General features: G+C 36.5%; 1 pseudogene; it reads left to right on the forward strand.

Moving 5' to 3' along the window:
- The first annotated feature begins 10,551 nt into the window (after nt 1–10,551).
- On the forward strand, nt 10,552–10,685 carry LOC145291717 (U2 spliceosomal RNA; annotated as a pseudogene).
- The last annotated feature ends 574 nt before the right edge of the window (nt 10,686–11,259 follow it).

Below are 11,259 nucleotides of genomic sequence, written 5' to 3' on the forward strand. Positions count from 1 at the left end.
CTGGTGTCCTCACCATCACTACCATAGACTACACTTGCAGCAAGTGCTAACGAAGCTTATAATCCAATATTGAACTATATGGCCACAGCAGACGCTGTAGTGCAGACCCCTGTTGTATCATAAGACATCATCATCATCATCATCATCATCATCATCATCATCATCATCATCATTAGATATTTCACTTTGAGTTTCTCAGTGCAGTCGAACAAAAATAACCGTTGGCCAAAACTAGGTAATTTGGCAAACTACATTATTTATTACACGTAGACATTTTGAAAATTGAGAAACGAATAGTAATTTTGAAATTACATTATATTATAATTTTCGGGTCTGATATCACGCTAAACAATAAATGATTTAAATGAGATAATTATAAAATTATAATCTTATTTTGAAATAATTTCTAGTTAAATAATTATTTTAGTGTCATTGCTTTCTGGCATTTCTTAGATGATATTATAAATACACCTAGGAATGTTTATGGAAATCAATGCAAACAAAGCATGAAGTAAGGAGCTGAAAAACAATAAGTGTTGGTTGGATTCTGACACAGAAAACATCATTTCCTTTTTGTCAGAAACATCGTGGATAGAATGTGAGGACTAAAGTGGAACGAGAATTACAAGACAACTGAAAATAAACATCAGATCTTCTTTATACTCTCCTTAAAGATAGGAAAAAAGCAACGAATATTCTAATAATGCATCACTTCAATGTGTATGTTTAATGATGAACATATGATGACTGATGGACAGAACCTCATAGACAGTTGCTTGACGGCATCTAAAAGTCACATTTTTAATCTTATCTAAGTAAACTTAATGCATGATTTTTTCCATCTCGAAAAGTGAATAGCGTTTCATTTTATTTATTTAACGTCAACATTGGGGCGAAATAGACATTGCTTTCCGAGAGTGATTTATATGTATTCCTACAATATATCAACTCGCAAATATTGATACAAATGTACGCTAACACTTACTCTAATCACACACAGTATATCGATCATCACGTATTCAACACTTTTTTCATTAATAATGAACAACAATAATGAATAATAACAGTGATGTATACGTTAGGATATTCGTAAAAGAATAGTACTTGATATCAATGATAGAGCAACTGTTTCTTTTAATTAGAAGAGAGTTGACACTTATAATCATCAACAACAATTATGACTGGGTTCCTCACTTTGTATGAATCACATCAATAACTACGTGCATGTCTATGTGCATATAAGAAGACTGTCCAACGAAAGGTTAATTTCTCGAACAAAACAAGTTTGCAGCATGTTTATGTCCCCTTACGGAGATTAAAATTAGAATGTTATGCCTAGAATCCTTTTGCCAATTGTGATCTAAATTCATTATATGTATCTGATTCTACAAAATGTCTAAAATCTAAGGCTTAAACTTAAAAGGGTCTCAAGAAATTGAAATTCAGTGACTCTTATTTAATCGGCTGCTAATAACTATGGATTAAATTCAATGCAAATCGATATCGATCAATTTTCACAAGAGGCTTTGTGTTTATATTACGGCCCATTAAATCTTCTCAAACAATTCATAAAAAATATAAAATATAAAATTAAGGAATATTTAATAATTGATATCTACACACAAATCAGAGGTGACTGAATTTTTACTAAGGATATTCACATTTGTTTAATATCTTTTACGATTACGATTAATGTAAATACAGCCCATGTTGTAACCCCTTACGGTCTGCGGTAGTGTACCAAAGTTTATTACTATATTATGTTTTCAATTCACGGTGTGATCCTAACTAATATTCCACAGATTGTTCTATTGAAGAACAACTTCGTTCTAATTGTTTGCTCGTGTGTTGAGAAAGTTCTTATTGTTGTACGAGTTGATATTTTCAATCAACGTGGAATTTCCACGGATTCTGTTAGTTTTTTACTATTATTTACTCAGTAGGAAAAGTCACACAGACTACCATCAAAGATTTCTCTTTGAGAACAACGTGTGGCGTTCTCTGATATTAGAGAGACAGGTCTCCCCAAATTTCCAGTACTCTCTACTTCTTTCGATAATCATTGTAGATGAATTTGCGTTATCGTAACAGCCGCTTACCATTAATTTCTCGTAGGCGATGATCATTTGGCTCACTGGAATTTGGGTGGCTAAAAGCCTCGCCAAAGTTCACGCCCTCTTTGCACTCATCAAGTGGAAGTCTGGCTAGTGCTTTCTCTCCTCAATCTTTCCATTCCTTGATCCTCCTTACTCATATCGTGTGGCGTCAGTTTTTGGTGACACACACAAAGAATTAGGGGAAGGTAGGAGCGCAGTGGGATTAATTTAGAATTATAGAATTTCAGTTTTAATGGTTCCATGTAATTCTCCTGTGTGTTTTATATTTGCAGTATTTTTGTATGCCCAGTTTGTGCCTGTAGGTCATATGTAGTTATATCCGTATTCAAGGGGTTTCCTTAATATTTAAGCAGTTTTTCATTACTGTTATCCGCTGTATCTTATCAATCACCCCTCTGATTCCAATCTCTCCCATTCTTTTTCCAATTTTGTTGGTATTGTCCCGAGCGCTCCTACTATAAGTGGTGTTTTCTTGACTTTTTTTTCATCTTTCATATCTCTTTGAGCTCTCTTGCTAATTCCATGTAGTTGCTTTGTCTCTCCGTGGCTTTGATCTTCACTTTGTCGTCTACTGGAATGGTAAAAACTAAAATCTGGCAAGACGTGTTCTTCTTGTAAACTAGTATGACATCCGGTCTCCTTGCTTGGATGGGTTTATCCGTTTGTATATCCATGTCCCATACGATCTTGTGACTTTCATTTTCAAGTATTGCTGCGGGTTTGTGTTTGTACCATTTGTCTGGATGTTCAAGATTCAGTTTTCTGCATAATTCCCAGTGTACTGCGTTTTTTTTTATTATATTTTCACCCCAAACAAAGCATATTGCCACTTTGGTGTAGGGGGCTACTATCAGGGGAAACATCTACTGGGGTACTATGTAGGGATTTAGGTAGCAAGATGTTGGTTCACGTTACACTTGAACTTATGCATGTCAGTACAGTTGGGGAAGCAGTGACCTGGAATGGAATTCCAAAGTCTAGCAGTTCTGGGGAAGAAACTACTGGAGTAGAAAGATCTTTTACATCTAGGGATCTCTACAGTGTGGGGGTGGGATTTTGCAGCTTGTCGGGTCTGTCGAGGGTGTTCACGTCGTGGGGGCACAAGTGCTTTCAGTTCATCAGAGCATTCACCATTAAAATACTTGTAGAACAGGCAGAGGGATGCAACGTTTCGTCGATGGGACAGAGGCTGAAGCTTAGATGCCAGTTTAGGGCCTATCAGATTTGCGACTCTCTTTTGAACCCTGTCAAGGAGTGAGAGACTAGTAGCCGATGCACCAGCCCAAATATGACATCAATACTCCATACATGGGCGAATGCTGGCCTTATAGAGGTACAAGATAATTTCGGGTGTTAGTAGTTTTCTAGCACGGTAGAGGGAGTCCACCTTCCTCGCAGCGGCCCTGGCAATGCCCTCGATGTAATTGTTCCAACTCATGTTTCCTGTGAACGTTAGGCCAAGGAGCTTGAAAGACGTACTCTCAAATAAAGAGTCGTTGGCCATTGCTATAGGTGGTAGAGAAGGTTTCTTGTAATTATTAATGAAACCAGCTTAGTCTTGGCGGCATTGAACGTGACCATCCATTTTTGTCCCCATTCCACTACTGATTGGAGGTCATCCTCTAGTGTTTCTGCCATTACTTTAGATATATGTTCATTTGTTTTCCTGTCATGCCTGCTATATGCTATAGAGTGTGGTGTCATCAGCATATATACTCATCTCAGAGGCAATTTTGTCGGGGAGGTAATTTATGAATATCAGGAACAGTAGAGGTCCAAGTTTCCCACTTGATTGTGCCGATTCTAATATTCCTTCTAGGCTAGTTTGCTGCATTCGCTTATTATGTGGTATTTTGTTTCGTCTCTTTGTTTCTCGTGTCTGCCTTTGCTGTTTTTATGTGTATGGCTTGTCGATTCTTGCTTTGGTGTGGTCGAATCTAATCGCGTAATCTTGTGCAGATGTTAGCGATTTCGATCCTCTGTTTGGTTTTTATTTTTATAGTTATATCCAAGTGTTTTTGTTTTGTCTTCCTTATGAATCTAGTTGTTACACTTTCTATTTTTCTTTTCTCACCTTATCCCTCGTTTATTCTGTTTCTGCATTGGTTTTTTAATGTCTTTTGCTGCAGCAATTATTTTTTCGGTGTTCTGAATTATGTATTTTTCTCATTCTTTTCTTGTATCATTTACACAGTGTTCTATACAAACAAACCCTCCTCCCCCGTCTTTCTTTTTCACAAAATGTTGGTCAGTATCATCCTTTGGGTATAGTGCATTGCGCATAGTAATGAGTTTCCTTGTCTTCAGGTCGATATGCCTGGGATCTTCTTTGGTCAAACCTATAAATGGTCCAGAGTATCTTCCTAGTGACACTATCCATGTGTTTAAACATTTAATTAGTTTTCTATTATATAGTTTATATCAAGGCGATTTCTTGTTCTTCTGGGGTATTTTTTCTAATATTCTTTCATTTCTGTTGCTTTGATGATGCTTGCTTCCAGACCGCCTAAATATTTGTAGCTATCATATTTACGTAGTGCTTTCATCTTCGTTTGGTTGGGTAGTATATCATACCTTCCCTTGCTTTCAGTTTTCCCTTCTTATGATCAGCAGTGCGCACTGTTCCATGTTGAATTTCATTCGGATAACTTGGCTAAAGATTCTGGTTCTGCTTATTATTTCTTAGTTTTTACAAACGGTTTTAGGTCATCCATGTACATTAGGTGGTTTATTCTTTCATCTGTATTAATGAACTTGTATCTGGCTTGGCATTTTCTTAGCATATTGCTAAGGGGTATCATACCTATTATGAACAGTAGTTGTAATTGGGAATACCCTTGAAAGATACCTATTTGTATTTTAATTTCAGTTATGTATTGTCCATCATTTGTCAATTCACGTTTCTATATTTACTTACTTGGTATTTTGTACATTCTCAGGCATTCAATTATCCACGCTTGCAGGAATCTGTCATATGATGTCTTGTAGTTGATCCATACCATGGCCAAGTTCTTTTTCCTACTTTTTACCTCCTTCAGGGTCATTTAGTCTATATATTCATTTTTTTTCTTTTTATGGGCCTGTGTTCATCTTTTTCTTGGTTTTTATTTTGGGCACTCTTTCTGTTCCTCAAAAAATAGTCCCAATTATGAAGGAGATTTTCAATTTGTCCCTTCAGTTGTGCTGTAAGTATTTTCCACACTGTAAATAAACATAACAGGACTGTAATTGCTGCGAATGTTTTCTTTTTCTGCATCTTTTGTGTAGTTCTACCTTTGGTCATCCATTCTGGTACGTGTGCTTCTTGGATACATCTTTCCAGGTTCTGAATTAGTATTTCATGTAGTGTTGTGATTTTTGTATTTCTTCGTGACTTGGTGCTGTTTAGTTCGCCATTTTTCGTAGAGTTGTCTTGAAGGTTTCCTTGCTGATTTCATTCTCTGTCCCTTTTTCGATTTTCTGTGACTCTCCTTTCATGTGTCTAATCTATTCCGTTTTTCTATAATAATCCTGTCGCTCTTCCCATGTCTGGCTCCATAGAGTTTTGTTTTTGTCTGGTCCGGCTGTTCTGTTCTTCCTTCGTTCACATTTTCATAGAACTGTCTTTCATTGTTTTCCTGGATTGTATGCACTGTTCTTCATCTTACCAAATTGTAATCGTTTGGAAATAATTTCTTTACATAGTTAACAATCCCAAGAATTATTTTACTTGTGGTTCTGTCACTCCTGTGTTTACCATTCATGTACATGAGAAGTATTGTGCACTATCACGCGTACATGAAAACATGAACAAACGGTACAAATACGAGGACAAAAAAACACAAATAATTATTAGACTTATACTGTCGAAATCTATCTATTGTAAAAGAAGTTTGAAAATAGCCCCCCCTTACACGGTGTTCGTAGTCGCTAGTACTGGAGAGAATGGGTGACACTGGCTTTCTTTCCTCTTAGTAATTAGTATTGTTAAGTAGTCGGAAAACGTGTTTAAACCACGTAAATCACTTTTTTACTGAGATTGACGGATTTAACATTAAATCTCTTTCCTGTGCCATCATTTTAATGTACTTCGCAAAGTTACTCAAATAATAGTTCTTAATTTCAATTCCAATACACCGTGTTTCATCTAATTCTCTGTAAATATAGTCTATTTACTTGCATATCGACCAATGCATTGTAGTAAAATGTAAATTTCACAGGTGCTAATATGTCTTTTCTATTTTGTCTCTTCCAATGCAAAACTTACTATTCGTATTCTTCTGCTACTGCCAGATGAGTTTTCTAGAGTCAAGAAATACTAAATCTTTGTTTTGTTGTCTATCTCAAGAAAAGGAACTAGTTTTGCGTTCACCTAAGTTCACTTTGTATCTTCTATTTCTTTAAAAAAACTTCAAACTAAAATTTAGAGCACTTTAACTTATTGAGGAATGAAAACATTTTGTTATAGGCACATTTACGGTAGCGACACACCATATTGCATCCCATACAAAGTAATATCTGCCATAAAAAGATAAACTACATTTTTATTAAAATGCATCAATAAGTTTCAAGCATCAAATTACCTACCACAAATTTAATCTTTTAAAAACTAAAAATAGGAAAACTCATTATTTTTACATGAGGATGAAATTTAAAGAAAGAACCAAATAATGTTCGATGGATTTTATACTATCGCAACAAGTGTTCTTTTGTCTTATTTAAAAAAAGCTTCTATCACAAATTTCTAGTACCAGTCTGAAATCTAGATTGCCTAAGCGGAAATTAGTAATAGGATTACACCATCTCAAATGTCAAGTATGTGGGTTATTTTTTTATAATAGCATATCACTATAAAATAGCCATTGTTAAAATTTTCTGTTAATATTTTATTGCTACGTGAATATAAATGGAAAAAAAGGGGGAAAAGGAAGAGGGGATAAAAAATACTAATTACTAAGAGGAAAAAAAGCCAGTGTCACCCATTCTCTCCAGTACTAGCGACTACGAACACCGTGTAAGGGGGGGGCTATTTTCAAACTTCTTTTACAATAGATAGATTTCGACAGTATAAGTCTAATAATTATTTGTGTTTTTTTGTCCTCGTATTTGTACCGTTTGTTCATGTTTTCATGTACGCGTGATAGTGCACAATACTTCTCATGTACATGAATGGTAAACACAGGAGTGACAGAACCACAAGTAAAATAATTCTTGGGATTGGTGTTGCCACAAACACGACACCATGAAATTTGCAACTCAGAAATAATACGCAACGTGGTATCCACAAGAAAGACCTAGACAGCAGATGCTCCCTCAGTGGCCAGCAATTTTAGAAACAATAACACCGACACGATACACGTAAGTATGCCCTCTAATTTCAGTTGCCAAAACAATACAGATAAAACACAGGGGAACCAAAGTAACCAACGACGACCAAAAACCCGAAGGAAGAAATAGACAACAAAAGAGAATAGACTTGTAATGAAATGCTATTACAGAAGTCATCCCAAAGACTGTGGATATTGCAAACGGATGAAAGAGTTTGGGGCATGTCCAGTGATTACTATACACAAGAACAAAGAATTGCAGATCAAGCAAAACGTATTCTCAAGAGAAGTTGGCTTTCAAAACTAGAACTGAATGAAATACAACAAAAGGCAAATGATAGAACAGACCAAGAAACGCCTCTCGCCGGAGCCCCGAAAATAGAAACTCCAAATGTAGTAGACCTGCAAAATTTAGATGCAAAAAAAAACATGAAAACCGAGATCTATGAAAAAACAGAACTTACCGAGAATGAAATCGCTAAAGTAGAAAACATCAGACAACTTATGAATGAGGAAAAAACAAATCTTTAAGGAACCAAGGATAGAAGAAAGTAAAAGCTGAAACAGAAAAGGTGAACAAAATACCCCCAAAAATCCCAACCGGATACCATTACTGACCGAAACAATTTAATTTATGCAAGTGCCAAGACAGTTAGTATGAAGTTTAACGTAGAAAAAAAAAGACAGTTAAAGAAAAAGAACAAATAAACCTGGATGAGAAGTGAGGCTGGAAACTCAGATCAACAAACTTTAAAAAGAAGTCAAAGCGATAAACAAGATGAAAACAAGTAGAAAAGGATGAAACAATAGAAATGTGACCAGCGGGGAGATACTTAACAAGAAACAGAATGAATTGAAGCACAAAATAGCAGCGAAAGAACGGAGATGTGGGAAATTCCGATACAAATCTGAACAATGCAAGCAGAACAGGACCTTTGAAAACAATAAAAGTCAATTTTATCGGAAAGTACCCGAAGGAAAAACACGAACTAACAACCGAACCTAACAGAAACAAAACGCGACTGAATCAGATATAGGAAGAGCGACAGGATCATAATAGAGATGTCGCATGGTTGAAAGACTTGACAGAAGAGTTACAGCAAATCAAAGAACGGACAGAGAAGAACATCAGCAAAGAAAACAATCGAGAAAACTCTCCGAAAGATGGCTAACTGGAGAGCACCAGACCACAACGGAATACACACGTACTGGTTTAAGAAATTCACAACACTACAGGAAAGACTAATTTAGAACCTTAAAAGATGTATTTATGAAGCAGACGTGCCAGAATGGATGGCCTAAGGTAGAACTACACTGGGGCAAAAAGACAGGGAAAAAGGAAACATCGCCAGTAATTACCGGCCAATAACATGTTTACCTAAAATGTGGAAAATGCGTGCAGCACATTTATCATTCCCTTCATAATCGCTAAATACTCCAAGAGGAACAGAAAAGATGTCAGAAAGGAAAAAGAGGAACACATGACTTATTATATATAGACCATAAGATTCTGAAGGAGGTTAAAAGTAGAAAAAAAAAACTTAGACCATGGCATGGATAGACTATAAGGAAACATATAATAGGATCCCACAAGTATAGATAATACATGATGTCCAAAAGCCGCTTCAAAGTTGGGAAAGTAAATGGATTCTTTATTTTTTATACCTTTCTGTAATATTAACACAATCTGACTAAGACATTGGGAATTTTTTAAAAACATGCAAAATTTAAAAAATCTTTATTTATGAAAAATAATGTTTTTTAAATGTTGCCCATTTTCAGCTTTGCATATTTGTTAAGTTTTGAGACATTGTGTTGAACAAAGATGGCGGCGTAGTCCAGATCAGTAACGAAGATAGCGGCGTAGTTCAGATCAGTAACCAAGATGGCGGCCAAGAATTAAATGCGGTCCGTGACGTAGTAAACGGCGAACTGATTGAATCCAAAATTCGACAATTTTTATAATAATAATTTTCATTGATTGTTTAGCACAGCCGTTGGATATAAAAATGATTGGCGAATCCATTCGTAAAAGTCCATTTTGATGGGATGTCTCCTAGCAGCTTCGGCTGCAGGGAGACAGGGTAGTACAAGTCAAGGATTCGTCACTTGACACTCAGCCCAACAGGTGAGGGGCCGGGAACCGGCCCAGCACCTGTTGGACTGAGGTACACCGCCTGCTAATACCTAGGAGGTCCACCCTCCCAGGCCTTGCCACCGGGCTTTCCGGTGGGGAAAGTTTATTGCTTGCTGCCTGAGGTGCCCCGACCGGGGAATGCCGACGGGGTTACTCAGGCAATTTTTAAAATTGCAGGAGTGCCCCTCCTTTAGGGGAGCCTGTGGGGTTCCCACTTTCCAGGCCTTGTGCCAAATATTGCCGATGTGGGCAGCAATTAAATAACTACACACATTAGAAGTTCATTGTGATGGGATGTGTCTCCTAGCGGCTTCGGCTGCAGGGAGACAGGTTAGTACAAGTCAAGGATTCGTCACTTGACACTCAGCCCAACAGGCGAGGAGGCGGGAACCGACCCAGCACCTGTTGGACTGAGGTACACCGCCTGGGTAATACCTAGGAGGTCCACTCTCCCAGGCCTTGCCACCGGGCTTTCTGGTGGTGCAAGTTTATTGCTTGCTGCCTGAGGCGCCTCGACCGGGGAATGCCGACGGGGTTACTCAGGCAATTTTTAAAATTGCAGTAGTGCCCCTTCTTTAGGGGAGCCTGCGGAGTTCCCACTTTCCGGCCTTGTGCCACATATTGCTGATGCGGGCAGCAATTAAGAAGTCAAAAACATTTTACACACACCCTTTTTTGATCTAATGGAAAAATCCTTTCGGATTCAATTTTGGTTTCACTTGAGAAAAGGAAAGAAAAATAAACTAATAAAAATTAATGAACGAAGAAAAAATAAACCAGTAAAATAATTGTTTTTTTTTGTTTTCTTTTCTTTTCTTCTTCTGGTTTTATGAGAATTTGTCTTTATTCTCATCGGTCAAAAAGAATTATTAATATATTGGTATAATGTATGCAAAAAGAAGCCATTTTTTTTGGATACATATAAAAATAAACACTTTTCAAATATATATAAACATACAAATAGAATACTTTTCAAATACCTATAGACATTACTACTTCTTGGCCTTTTGGCCAAGATCAAAGTGTAGTATCTATTCTTCAGATGTGGCACTTCCATTTCCCGTTCTCTTCCAGTGGAGGAGAAATCCTTCACGACTGAGACAATTTTTACTTTTTGTACCTTTTCTCCACATTAAAAAACGACCCTGGTGTCTAACTCTGTTCCGTGGGGAGACATTGTAAATAGGTACACACAGGAAACTTAAAAACATATGCACAAAAATTCACAAATATACATTTTTGTTTTGTTTTAACAAATGTTTGCAAAAAAAAAAAAAGATACAAAAAGAACTATTTGACAAATGGGAAGTTTACAAAAGGGTTTTAACAAGTACCTTTTTTTTGTAACAAAAACTGGAAACATTATGTTAGGTATTAATTGGTTAATTTTGGTTAGTAAGGTAGAAATGGTCGCAGTTTAACGTCGTGCCCGGGACAATTTACAATTTTTTTTTTTGGGGGGGGGGTGGTGATTTTAACTGTTCATGCTTCTCCATTTGGGTTTCTGAAAAGAGATTTATTCATAATTAGATTCCAAAACGTTCGGTTATAAAATGTCTTAATTTTATGTAGGTTTAGTGAAAATGTCGGCTATATTATTTTCAGACGTCACATAAGTAAGAGTACTAGATTTTTCCTTATTTCATTCCTTATAAAATGATATCTGATACCAATATGCTTCGACCTTTGATGAATCATA

Source organism: Euprymna scolopes, chromosome 12 (genome assembly GCF_053919585.1).
Source record: "Euprymna scolopes isolate OS-2025 chromosome 12, ASM5391958v1, whole genome shotgun sequence".
Taxonomy (NCBI): domain Eukaryota; kingdom Metazoa; phylum Mollusca; class Cephalopoda; order Sepiida; family Sepiolidae; genus Euprymna; species Euprymna scolopes.